General features: G+C 37.7%; 1 pseudogene; it reads right to left on the reverse strand.

The window, feature by feature from the left end:
* Nucleotides 1–663: 663 nt before the first annotated feature.
* The window catches only part of LOC120225009, a 50,999-nt pseudogene continuing 37,682 nt past the window's right edge, over nucleotides 664–13,980 (reverse strand).

The following is a 13,980-nucleotide window of genomic DNA, read 5'->3' on the forward strand; positions in this document are numbered from 1 at the left end:
GTGTTGAGTTAAATATATTAGAAGTGCTTTTAACTACTCCATCATATCCAATTGTCCCTATAAGGAAAATATCCACTTTTTTAAGTCAAAGATCTTCTGTTTCTTTTTAGACAAAGGTCTTATAAGACTCAGAAAAGAAAGATTATGCACAAATCACATTTTCCCCTTAATGACAAAAATGCACGTTCAGTAATTTTTAAAAATCTGTTTATTTTTACATTTTTAACTTTTATTTTTGAGAGAGTCAGAGCATGAATGGGGGAGAGCAGAGGGAGAGGGAGACACAGAATCCGAAGCAGGCTCCAGGCTCTGAGGTGTCAGCACAGAGCCTGATGCGGGCCTCGAAACCACAGATGCTTAACCAACTGAGCCACCCAGGTGCCCTAAAAATGTTTTTAATGACCCAGCTAGCTGAGAAAATGTTGCTGGATTTTTTCTGGTTGACCCCAGAACTAAGTCAGAGGGATGCTACCTATCTTGGCTATATTATTCCCCACCACAAGAAGGAGCACACAGATGGAATATACTCATTTGAGATAATTAACTCTAACTGGCTTTGAAGAAGAGTTGGTTAAGCTGGAGGTAACAGTTGCAAACTTTCCTTCCTCCTTCTCCCCTGAGGAAGTGGACACAGAAGCACACATCCAGGAAGCTGTGACTCAGTTATGCTTTCACCAGCCAGACCTCATTGCGATGACCATTGGGCTTCCTGGGAGAGTCCTACCCAGTGAAGAAGCAGGTATCACTCTGGCAGGTGGCTGTGCTCTCCAACGTGGTACGCAGCTGGGCGGCATGAGCTACACAGTTTCCTTGGCATAACTACGAAACTGCAGGGAAGAGGCAGAGATGTGTTCCCTCTCCTCGCTCTTAATGTTTTCGTCGATGGGAACTGGTGGGTTGCTCTGAAGCTGGTTTGGAATCCAGAACTAGACTTGTAATTTCTTCTGTAGGGAAACATCGTCACTGGGAAACTCAGCAAAGGAAATAAAAACTGTCTTCCCCATCCTGATTCCCTTGTATACTTCATGGCTTGGGACAATACTTCCCGTAAAGCCTCATCCACAGGCTTCTCTGTCACTTCCACAGGTTGCATTCTCCTAAGAGACGACTTCCTTGCCTCTTTTGCTCAGGACCTACCAAGGCCATGTGACAACACTCCTGAACAAGTTCTCGATCATGCCCAGATGATGTGGCTGCGGCGCGCTCCTTTGCTTCTGCCTGGCTTCTAAGTTACGATAATGATCGATAATACAACCAATAGCACTTACTTACAACATATTTTCCAGTAAAACCACATTACTTAAAAGTAATGAGAACAGATGTTAAGAGAAAATACATAGAGAAGCTAACGTGGGGTAGTCAAACGTGTATCCAGGAGGGAAATTCTCCCTGAGACCTAAAGGGAAATTAGACCTGCCCAAACTTTTTAATTCTTTAATTCTGCCCTATACCAAGTCCAATGGATGTTCAGCTTTTATTGAACATATGCCTTAACCCTTAGGAACCTGAAGTAAGTATCTAGGTAAAGCAGAAATGTTGACTAACTGTGAAGCTACTTCATTGGAGATACTGTAAGTTGGTAAATAGAAGAAAGATGGAGTTCAGACTAGCAAGCACTTTACCACGCTAAGATACTTGTATCCATTCCTTATACATATGAAGAACGGTTGAAGGATTTTGAGCAGAAAAGAAACTTCACCATACTTGACATTTGAGAATTTAACATCAGATTTAGCAGGAAATACAAAACTGTCTAGGGAAAGAAATGTGAGCCATGAAGTTTAAGAGTCAAAAAAAAAAAAAAAAAAATGAAGGTTCATTCTTGGCAGCAGATCAGCAATAGTTGTGTTTGTGTGTGTATGTGTAGAGCAGGGGACAGGCCATAAATGGTTGCAAATTTAGACCTCAGACCCTAGAAAAATAATTTATTAAAGTATTTACTAATTCTGGTTTCATTAATGTTTACGGAATGCTTCCTATAAATCTTGCACCTAAGAATATAGTGCTATTAAAGCGTAATGTAGTGAATTATTTTACCTTGTCGAGGAGAGTAATGGCTGCAGCTGAGAAGGAGCAATGAGGGTTAACTGAGGTGAGGAAAGAAAAGAAGGTATTTCAAACTGTACCAAGAGCCTGCACAATTCCAGTGGCAGGACAGGGCTTGGCAAGTATGAGAAGCTGGCTCAAGTCCAGTATTGACTTCAGACGAGTGTAGGAGGGCTCATGGTGTGAGGGGAGACTGAAGAGACCAGTAATGGTTGGACAAGGAAGGATGCTCTAGGCCATGTTATGGATTTCTCTTTTCTTATATTCTAGTTTTTATTTAAATTCTAGTTAGCTAATAGTATGGTAAGATTGGTTTCAGGTGTAGAATGGGGCTTGGAAAATATATTCATTTGCATGAGGCCCTCTCAAGGACTCAGGATCTCTGGTCAGGATCACATATGGGGCCTTCTCATTTGTATCCAGGAGATGGGATGTGCATATCCATCGTTGGCTACACTTTATGGCCATCCGTGTGTGTGTGTGTGTGTGTGTGTGTGTGCGCGCGTGCGCGCGCGCTCAAGATTTCTAGCCTACTTTACGGAGGAATACATATTCTCTGTACGTTAGAAGGCTGGGATTGTGCTACACCAGCTTGAGATGACTGGACTGAAGTAATTATACTTCATTTTTGTTAAGAACCGTGAGAGGGCAATAGTCTCTATATATGTGTTTTAACAAAGCACTCTGACTGCAGACTGGTAGAATAAGGGACTCTGGAAAGAATGCATGGAGAGTTTGTGGACTATTAAAAGGGTACATTTTCAGATCTTACCCCAATGAGGTCCCAGTGAAAAAGGAAAAAAAAATTGGTCGGGGGACAAAGATATGAAAAGATGATCACATGTAACTTTAAACAGCTTATTGTCTGGATATTGAAGACAAGAAATGAGCATTGAGCTAAAGGACCCTAAGCCATCTGAATGCAGAGGAAAACTAATCATTGTGTTGTTAACAAGTTGAATAGAAAATTTAAAAATCTGTGTATTGACCATCATGAAGTTGTTGTTTTTTTTCAGAAACAAAAAAAAAGTTGGAGGTTTGTGATTTCCATTCGCAGAGAAACTATAATAAAATATAGTGTCAGTTGCTATAACTTACAATTTCATCTAGCTTTCGAAATAGAACAGTATAAATAATATCGGGACACCAATTTACAGATGACAAAAGCAAGGCTTATAGTGAGTAATTTGCATAGGATCTGATTTCAAAATTTGCCTTCTTAATTACCATCATTTTCTGCTCCCCGGGTGGATGAGGTTGTGGAACAAAGAGAACAAGAATCTCCAGCAAGGGAGAATGAAAAAAGATTGAGAAGCGTATGAAGAAAGCCAGACACTGAAATACTATTGAAATCCATGGTGGAGATTTCATGGTTTTTGAATACTGATGTTAATGAAGTGCATTAACCTTGTAGAGTACCCCAGAGATGTGTAGGATGAGGAATTAACAGCAAGTTATTTTCTTTGTCATTCAAAACATTTTGTTGAGCAAGTAAGTAATCTGTGCCAGGTACTTTTCCAACTGCTACAAATAGAATAGTGAAAAACACAATAAAATCGACTTTTTTTTTTTTAAATATTTTATTTATTTCTAGGAGAGAGAGAGAGAGACAGCATGAGCAGGGGAGGGTCAGAGAGAGAGGGAGTCACAGACTCTGAAACAGGCTCCAGGCTCCGAGCTGGCAGTTAGCACAGAGCCTGACGCGGGGCTCAAACCCACGAACCACAAGATCATGACCTAAGCGAAAGTCAGACGCTTAACCGACTAAGCCACCTAGGCGCCCTTAAAATCAACTTTAATAGAGATTAAATTCTAGTAGGAAATAGACAATAAGCAGTAATGCAATTTTTAAGACTCATGGTTAAGTGAGGAGATCAAAGGAATTACCAAAAAGTAGTAGTCTCTGGGGCGGAAGCCAGGTAACCATGAGTTGAAGAATTCAGAGGCGGCGATGCTGGAGAGGGATAAAGGGAGCATGGTTACTCTGCACGTTGTGTTAAGAAAAAGGATGTAATGTACAGGTTGCTGAGGTATGTTGATAACATGTACAAAAACCATACAAAGATGGGACTACATACATTTGAGGGTTCCTTGCATATGTATGATCTCTTTTATGCAGTTTCCAACTAACAGGTTAAAGTGGATTAACATACAGTGTTTTAGTTGGAGAATGTATTGATTCAACAATTCTATACTTTATTCAGTGTTCACAATAAGTATAGTCAACATACAATGTTATGACATTTTCATTAATTCTCTATGCTGTACCTTATATCCATGATTTATTTTATAACTGGAATTTCGTTCCTCTTAATCTCCTTTGTTTCCCTGATCTCCCTACTTTATTTCCCCCGCTTCCCTTTGGTAACTACCAGTTCTATGGTTGAGTCTGTTTTGGTTTTGATTTTTTTTTTTTTTGTCTATTCATTTTTCATGTGAAATCATGTTGTTTGTCTTTCCTTGACTTCACTTAGTGTGATCTCCAGCTCAACATGTCATTGCAAATGGCAAGATTGCATTTTTATGGCTGAGTAATTTTCCATGGTATATACCACATCTTTACCCAATCATTTATGGATGGACACTTGAATTGCTTCCATATCTTAGCTATTGTAAATAATGCTGCAGTGAACATAGGGGTGCATATCTTTTTGAATTAGTATTTTCATTTTCTGTGGATGAACACACACCAGTGAAATTACTGGATCATATGGTAATTCTATTCTTAACTTTTTTTTTTAAATTTTTTTTTTAATGTTTTATTTATTTCTAGGAAAGAGAGAGAGAGACAGCGTGAGCAGGGTAGGGTCAGAGAGAGAGGGAGTCACAGACTGAAACAGGCTCCAGGCTCCGAGCTGGCAGTCAGCACAGAGCCCGACGCGGGGCTCGAACCCACGAACCGCGAGATCATGACCCAAGCGAAAGTCGCACGCTCAACCGACTAAGCCACCCAGGTGCCCCTTAACTTTTTTTTTTTTTTTTTTTTTTTTTTTTTTTTTTAAGGAAAAAAGCCACTTTCCACAGTGGCTGCATCAGTTTACATATATGCCACCACATTTCTTTTTTTGATTCCAGTCATTCTGACACATATAAAGTGATATCTTACTGTGATTTAGATTTGCTTTCCCCTGATGATTAGTGATAAAGTAGGAGGAAGTTTTAAGTACTGGTTCTCAAAATGAAGTGTTTTTTGGAATCACCTGGAAGAGTTACAAAGCACAGTGCTGGATTTACTTCAGGTTTTTGATTCAGTAGATCTGAGGTGGGGCCCAAGAATTTTCATTTTTCATTTTTTTTTCACTTAGAAAAGTGGGGGAGAGGGACAGAGAAAGAAGAGAAAACATGAAGTGACTCTACACTCCATGTGGAGCCTGATGTGGGGCTTGATCCATGACCCTGGGAACATGACCTGAGGTGAAATTCAGAGTCAGATACTCAACTGACTGAGCCACCCAGGTGCCTCCATTTTATTTACTTTTTTTTTTAGAATTTTCATTTCTAGTGGATTCCCAGGTGATACTGAGGCTGCTGGTTGATTGATGACACTTTGAGAATGATTGCCTTAAATAAGAATAAATTTTGTAAGTAAGCAAGATAGTGCAGACTTCAATGACTTTCCTTCTTCTGTCTCCCAACCAGTTATTCGAGGCCATCAGAAGCTCTTGAACTAACCTGGGAAATTCTATTCTTAATTAGAAAACTGACTATAAATGTTCAATAGACTGCTGTGCTCTATCCCTGAAAAGATCCCTTTGTCTCACTATAATACAGGCTCCACACACATTGCAAAATGCCAATTTTGCTGCCAAGGGGCAAGTTCTTAAAAGTGCATTTCACAGAATATAGAAAACAACCAAATAAACTTTTCTCACAGCAGGACCTCTCTTTAAAGTATTCTAATCATAAAGAATAACTTGTATTCCTGCAGAAACTTGGGTTATGACTAATATTAACTTAAGGTGTGAGATTTTACCATTTGTTTTCTTGTAAAGTTATTTACTTTGTATATTTTTAATAAATGTTCTCATTACACTAACAGACTAAACATGTTAGAAGCATCTTGCCCTGTCCAGATTATTCCAATAATAATCTGGCTGGGCTCCCAATCTCCTCCATTTGTGAACACTTTCTTGACCCCTATACTGTTTTGTACACATTTCAGTATTTCTATTACTGTGTAACTCTGGTTAGATTCTTCTGTCTTTCAGGTCAAAGCTTCAATGCCATTTAATGAGCTCTAGTTTACTCCCTTATGCTAGGTCCAGAATACTTTGTTATAAATGCACATTGGACATTGATTTTTTTTATTGAAGTAAACATATACAAATATACATGTACATATTTAAATATACAAATGTATGTGTGGGTAGATATAAAATATACAATGAAAGATACACATATCAATATATTTTGTGGAAGTTACCACACTTGTATACCAGCAGCTATCTCTAGCAAAAATTTGAACAGGAAGTATTAGTGCCCTCAGTTTCATGCTCCTGTAGACCTGTCTACTGCCCTTCACCAGAAGGCAGTTCTAGGCTTTTCCCACTAAATATATTTCCTGAAATATGGACAACATACATAGAGATTCTAGAGCCCTGCCTAAGGAAGCATGAACGTGGGATTTGGCATCAATAAGAAAAGTGCATTAGCTCTTAGAGCCACAATACCCTCTTTCGAAGATCTGGGGTTTAAAAAAAACCTACTTTATAATAGGTTTGTAGAATTATTATACAAAAAATATAAATCAACCAGCACAAAATTGGCACTATTTAAATACAAATTCTTTTTCCCACTGCTTTTCTAAGGAAGATTCTCTATTCTTCCATAATTCTGCCAAATCTTTGTTTCTGTTCTTTAATTCTTGGCCATCATATAAAGATGAAAGGCATTTTCTTATAGGACATACACAGGATTCTTTTGGACCACCTAATAAAAACATTCACAATTATATCTAGTATGAGCTAAGTATGGCTGGTCAATTTATATCCTCTCCAATCTTCATAATCTTGCTTGAAAGTAGATATAATTATCTAAGAGATGTTAAGTGATTTATCCTGTGGAAAGAGCTCAAACTCTTGAAAGTACGACTCCCATTAAGGTACTTGTCATTCCTACATGCCTCATGGCTTCTGTGTGCATTGTGTCCTATGAAGGTTGGGCACCCATGAGAAGAAATGTGCTGGAATGGAATCAGGACAAATAATCATTTATGCGATGCTCTACTACAAATTGCCAATCCTGTTTTTTAAAAAGACTTGGATTATAATCTGTACATTTCCATTTTAAATTGCTTATCTGTGTTGTAAAATTTTAAGCAGTGTTTAAACAGTCTCTAACTGAAATCAAATGGTGGCATTACAATTGGCTGTATGAATAGAGCAAAATACTTCACACCCAGAAGCACATTGCATTTGTCAACTCTATACTCTCTCTGGAGTAATAGAATGATTAGGAAAATAAGTTACATGGGTAAAACATCTTTTCAAACATTGACTTCTAATGCCTACATTCCATTCTGGGTCTATCATATCATGCCTCTCAGTAGAAAGATAAACTTTCAGTACAAGTTGCCATTCAGTTCACAATTGTCATAAAATTGTAGTTGATAAATATCTTCAAACAGACCTATTGCTATGTATGTCAAGAGTACTGTGATTCACTTTGTGGTTTTGATGTACTAAGTTTCTGTACCTGAATGTTACACATTTGTGAGCATAAGAATTTCAGAGTGGTTTTACAACAGTCCGAAACAGATATGCAGTCTTCCTGTCCCTTGCTGTCTGTTTAGGTTTAATTGAAACCTTAATTGTGACAATGATTCTAACTTAGCTTATTAAAATTTTGAATGAAGATAGAGAATATGTACTATGAAGGAGATTTATATCCCACTGGCTTTCTAGTTATTATGATTTAAACTAGATTTTGTAAGATAAACATTAATAGAAACGTAAATGAAAGGAGTATTTTTTTATCTTTCGTTTTTTTGAGAGAAAGCATGCATGTGTGCAAGCTGGTGAGGAACAGAGAAAGGGGAGAGTGTCCCAAACAGGCTCCATACTGTCAGCATGGAGCACCACATGGGGCTTAAAGTCATGAACTGTGAGATCATGACCTGAGCCGAAACTGTCAGATACTTAACCGACTGAGCCCCCAAGGCATCCTGAAAAGTAGTAGTATTAATTATGAAATTCCAATCCTGTATTTTTAAAATGCACTATTTTATTTTATATAACTTAGGTTTTTAAAAGGACCCACTACTATTTTACGTTTTAAATTTTCTTGGTGGGACATGAATAAACATAGGATGTAACATCTGCAACTTGTGAGTAAATGCCAAATGAAGTAATCTGAAATTTTCTGGAATGGTTTATTCAAATGCATTATTAAGTTTTTGAAAATGAAAATTCTTAAGATGGCCTCTTATTCTAAAAATAGGTTGAAGGGGGAAATATAAACCCAAATGATTAAGAGTATTTATGAAATTTTTTTACCCTGCCACTTTTATAGGTTATCTTATGCATTTTAATAAAACATAAATTAGTGCCTATTTGGCCTTGATACTTGTAATAGACAAACTTCAAATGATTCATTTAAATGAGTTCTAGAGCTCAAATATGATAGTATGAGAGATCTAACTTATGAAATATGGATTCTCAAGATGAAATCCTATCTCTTGCTAATTTTCAAAGTCCAAAATAACCTCTTGCAGGATATTTGATGCACTAAATAGGAAGAGTCACCAGTCTACTAACTCATTAAGTCTTCAAACCTATGGGACAAAGAAGGATAGGGAATTTGGTAAGAACTCTGTTAAACTCTGTAGTTGACTTACCTTTGGTTTCTGCTAAAGGTAAGGAATGACTAAAGAAAAATGCCTCAGTAACGTCCTTATATAATTTATCCAATATCTATTTCATATATCTTATTTAGTATTACTTTGGAAGAGTGCGATGAAAAAGACAAGGTCTTGGTTTTATGGAATTAGTGACTAGTATGTTACATATACATGTACCAGAAAATCACAAATTTTGTAATTATTATTTCAATGCATTTGTTAAATATTACATGAAAAAAATGGAGATACTATAACAGGGAGCCCTCAAAATAGCCCAGAGAGTCAAGTACAGATTACTAGAATCATAGGATATAACCTCAGCACTGAAAGGTGATTCAAGATTTTCAAGACTAGAAGGAATAGGGCAGCTTTCTGACAGATGTCTATAGATATCTAGATATGGATAGATAATGCAGTGTTCTAGGAGGGAAATGAAGATTCATTTTTAAGGAAATAAATGCAGACAGAGGTGACTAAAACAGAGTTGCAAGAGTTCATTAAATTAAAACTGATGAGGTAAGCAGTACTGAATATAATGAGCTTTTGTGAGTTTGGTTAAACATTTTGAAAGCTATCCTAAGACAGTGGGAAATCAAAGCATATTGAAGAGAGAATTGGCATGATCACATGAGCAAATTTGACTTTTTTTTCCCCCAATATTATTCTAGCTTCTCAGGGTTCCTGTTTAAATGTTGGTTAAGTGTCCAACTCTTGGTTTCAGCTCAGGTCACAGACTCATGAGTTTATGAGTTCAAGCCTCGTGTCAGGCTCTCCATTGACAGCATGAAACATGCTTGGGATTCTGTCTCCCTTTCTCTCTATTCTCCCCTGCTTGCTCGCTCGCTCTCACAAAAATAAAATAAGATATTGTAGGTTCTGTAAATAATGGCAGAGTTAGAACAATGTAAGAGAATGCCTAGAAAGACAAACTTAGTGGCCAATGTAATCATGTGGACAGCAGTGTTAACTTGGCCTGGTTATAATTATAATGCAAAGGGAGAGAAGTGAATGGATTTGTGGTACAATGAGATAAAAAGTAGGGACTCACTGATTGATTGGATATAGAAGGAATCCGTCTCCAAGGATATCAAGGGTAAGAGTAAGTAATGAGGCTATCAGTGGATAAAGGAAACATTGGGGGGAAAATGGATGGGGAGTGGAAGAAGAAGGGAGATGATCATTTATTAAATTTGGACAGATTATGTATAAGATGCCTGGGAGTTATCCAAGTAGAAATGCTGAATAGGCAGTCTGATATTTGTGCACAGAACTCAATAATGAGGTCATAGCTATTGGTAAATCTGGAGTTTGTTGACATTGTAAGGGAACAAAAATTTTTTCTTACTCTTCTGAATTCTTGGCTGAGACACCAGTAACAGAACACAAATTTAGCAAGTGAAAAACAGGAGTTTACTAACATGTATGTCATGTATAGGCAGGAAGATACCCAGAGAAAAATGAGTAACTCAAAGAGGTGGCTTTAGAATTCAGGGTTAAATACCTTTTTTTTTCTTTTTTTTTTTTTTTACACAAATAGTTTATTGTCAAATTGGTTTCCATATAACACCCAGTGCTCATCCCCACAAGTGTCCTCCCCCATGCCCATCCTCTCCCCCCACCCCAAAATCCATCAGTCCTCAGTTTTTGTCAGCATTCAAGAGTCTCTCATGGTTTGCCTCTCTCCTTTTCCCCCATCATTTCTCCCCTTCTTCTCCCCCGTGTTCCTCAGTTAAGTTCCTCCTAATCCTCCTATACGTGCAAACATATGGTATTTGTCCTTCTCTGCCTGACTTATTTAGCTCAGCATAACACCCTCAAGGTCCATCCATGTTGCTACACATGGCCAGATTTCATTGTTTCTCATTGCTATGTAGTATTCCATGGTATAGATAAACCACATCTTCCTGATCCATTCATCCGTTGATGGACACTTAGGCTCTTTCCATGTTTTGGCTATTGTTGACAGTGCTGCTATGAACATTGGGGTACATGTGCTCCTATGCATCAGCATTTCTGTAAATACCTTCTTAACAAGGAAAAAAGATGGTGCAGGGGGCCTGTTACAGTCCTTTTAGGGGAGACTCAATGATTTTTTTTTTTTTTTTTTAGAATAACTGAGCCTTAAGAATAAATGGGCAGTATGATGGTGATAATTTGTGATAAAGCTGGTATAAGTGTAGTGTTGACTTCTAGTCTATTTTGATGAGCCAACCTCCCTTTGTTGATATAACTCACTCTCAGGAAAGGGCTCTATGACAATTGAGTTCCTTTTGGATAAATTATGTTTAAGAAGGAAGTTCAGAGAAAACCTCTACCATCATTTGCTGTTTATAGGTTTTACAGCTCAAAATAGTCAATATGACAAAGTGGCATATTTGGGGGTAGGATATTTTGCTACCCTTCAATATATAGATTACTTTTTATTCCATGGGAGGAGATACGATTCCTTATAAGGATAGTATAGTTTTCAAAGAAAAGAGTATATAGGACAAAACTCTAAGGAACTCTTGTATTTAAAGTTTCAGCAAAAATGGAGAAAACAAGTCAAAAGAAGGAAGAATCAGGGAAATAAACCATGAAAAGTGCAGTAAGTTAGAAGCTAAACTGTCCCTCAAAAATGGAGCCGTCAACAGACTCCAATGCCTGATTTTGCATGTGTGAAGTCATTGGTAACCTGGCAGGAGCAGTCTCAATGATTTTGATCACCCTATAAATGAGTTGAGTTGTGGAGTATACAGAAGAGAATAGTAGTTAAATAAAAGGAATGTGGGCTTTGGGAGGGATTTTTATGGAAAGTACAAGATTATGTTTAAATGGTAATTGGAAGGATGCACAAAAGAAGAGTTTAAAGATGCAAGGAAGGGGTAGGCACATTTGGTATATACGGTTCTGAGAAGGGAGCAAAGAAGGAATTAAAGTAGTATCAGTGGATAGGAAAGTACATTTTTTTTTTGTTTTCTATTTACCTTTGAGGGTCAGAGAGAGACAGCGCAAGCAGGGGAGGGTCAGGGAGAGAGAGAGACACACACACACACGCACACACGCACGAAACAGGCTCCAGGCTCTGAGCTAGCCATCAGCACAGAACCCGACGCGGGGCTTGAACCCACGAACCGTGAGGTCATGACCTGAGCCGAAGTCGGATGCGTAACCGACTGAGCCACCCGGTGCCCCTAGAAATGTACATTCTGAGTGAGTACATGTTATGGAAAAATAATCCATTTAGGGGAACAGGAGGGAAAATGGTTAAGAATAGCTATTGATGATGGTAGTTTTGTATATTTAATGTCTGAGTTTTCTAGTGTTTCTGTTTTGGTTCTTCCTGCAAAGACCCACTCCTCTTTAGAATATCTTGACCATAAACAACAAGGGTAGTGGTAATGAGAGAAAATGCTTAAAAGGTTGGAATATGGAAGAAAATTAAAGGAATTTCTATGGGGAAGAGAAAACTGATGAAATTTAGGTTTTAGAAACATTCCTCTGGCTATGACCGAGGGAATGGATTTAAGATGGCAAATGTGGAACTAAAGCAAACGGAGAATGATTTTCATGAAGACTATTGGTAATGTTTCTGTTTTTATTCTCCTGTCCCTCCCCATCACACACACATAGAAACTACTACTGGTCTGTCCTTCAATTGACCAGAAAGGATTGTGCAGGGTTTGACTAGTATCATCTTGTGTCTGAGAGGTAGTGGCAATAACAGTGGTAGCTCTGATCCTCTTTTTCATGCTACCATGTAGGCTCGTGCAGGTGGGTTAGAGCAGTACATGATAGGAATTCTCCAGTCAGCAACATTCATTCAGGTGTTCTGCTCACTCTATATCAAGACACTGAGGTTTGCATAAAGTGGTGAACCAAAAGGAAGAGATTAATTAAAGAACTGTTGCTTCAAGAGGTAACGTTGGCCACTGTTAGGAGAGACACGGTACGTGTTGCTAACTAAATTATTCTTACATTTCAATTCTGTTATGAGATAACAAACATAATAATCCACAAGTACTTAGTGGAAGAACAAATGGAGTGGCGTATTTTATTCCATTTACAGTTAGTGGTGAACTTGAGCTCCTCTACATGCTTGGCTTTAAGGCACCAAAGGTAAAAATGTCCCCATTTATTTTGGGCTTTGGAACAGTAGAGCATAGAATACATATCCTAACAGCAATCCACATAAAATATCTAATCACCTAGGGCTGTTTTTATTTCTCCTACCCATGGTAAACTTTTCTTTTTGGGCTGCTAACTGTATATTGCTAAGCAATTTATGTTATTGTGCTGGATAATTATATCAAAACTGTTAAATCCCTTGCATATTCTCCAATTATGGACAAATTCTGTCCACTACCCTAGAAAACTTACCGGGCATGAAGACATCTTTTTGAGAAGCCAATTTTTGTCTTCTGGATTGTGTCACTTAATCAAAATGAGCTATCGACACTTGCTAGAAGGCTAAGAAGTTTATAAATCACTGTCTGTGTATAAGGAAACCAAGACATATCTGTTAAAGCAAATAATTAGAACGTGCTGCATGATGAACTGATGCATTTTTATCACACTTGATTTCCTCACTAGCCTGAAAAATACCAATAACATACAGGTTTATAGAGGAATACACAGATAGAGGCTCTGTCGATGGAGAATCACTTGTCTGCAACAATAGCTGCTTTGTCAAGTCTTTTCCATACCTTTACTATTTTTTTCAGGGGAACTTGCCCTGGCAACATAAAAAAAAAAAAAAAAAAAAAAAAAAGGCAGTGGACTTTCTACAAAAATATGTTAACAGTAGGTTAAGAACAGTAGGTGTGGAACTCCACACACAGGGAATAAAATATGTCTCATTTTCCTTCTAATAATGCTCTCCTCAGCAAATTTATCGTGAAATTTCATTTGGCTTCTGAATAATCAGTTGCTGTGTAACATTTATAAAACTCACAACTAATTGCAGATGTGTTGAAACTCTTTGTTACTCTCTTCTGATAGTCCCACTTCAAGTTAAATTAATCATCTATCAGTTATAATTTTGGGACATCAATTACTTGTTCCAAGTCGAACTATCTTGGTTCAGATACTGCCTTTGCCATTTATTTTTTTCACCT

Source organism: Hyaena hyaena, unplaced genomic scaffold (genome assembly GCF_003009895.1).
Source record: "Hyaena hyaena isolate Hyena2069 unplaced genomic scaffold, ASM300989v1 scaffold_1312, whole genome shotgun sequence".
Classification (NCBI taxonomy): domain Eukaryota; kingdom Metazoa; phylum Chordata; class Mammalia; order Carnivora; family Hyaenidae; genus Hyaena; species Hyaena hyaena.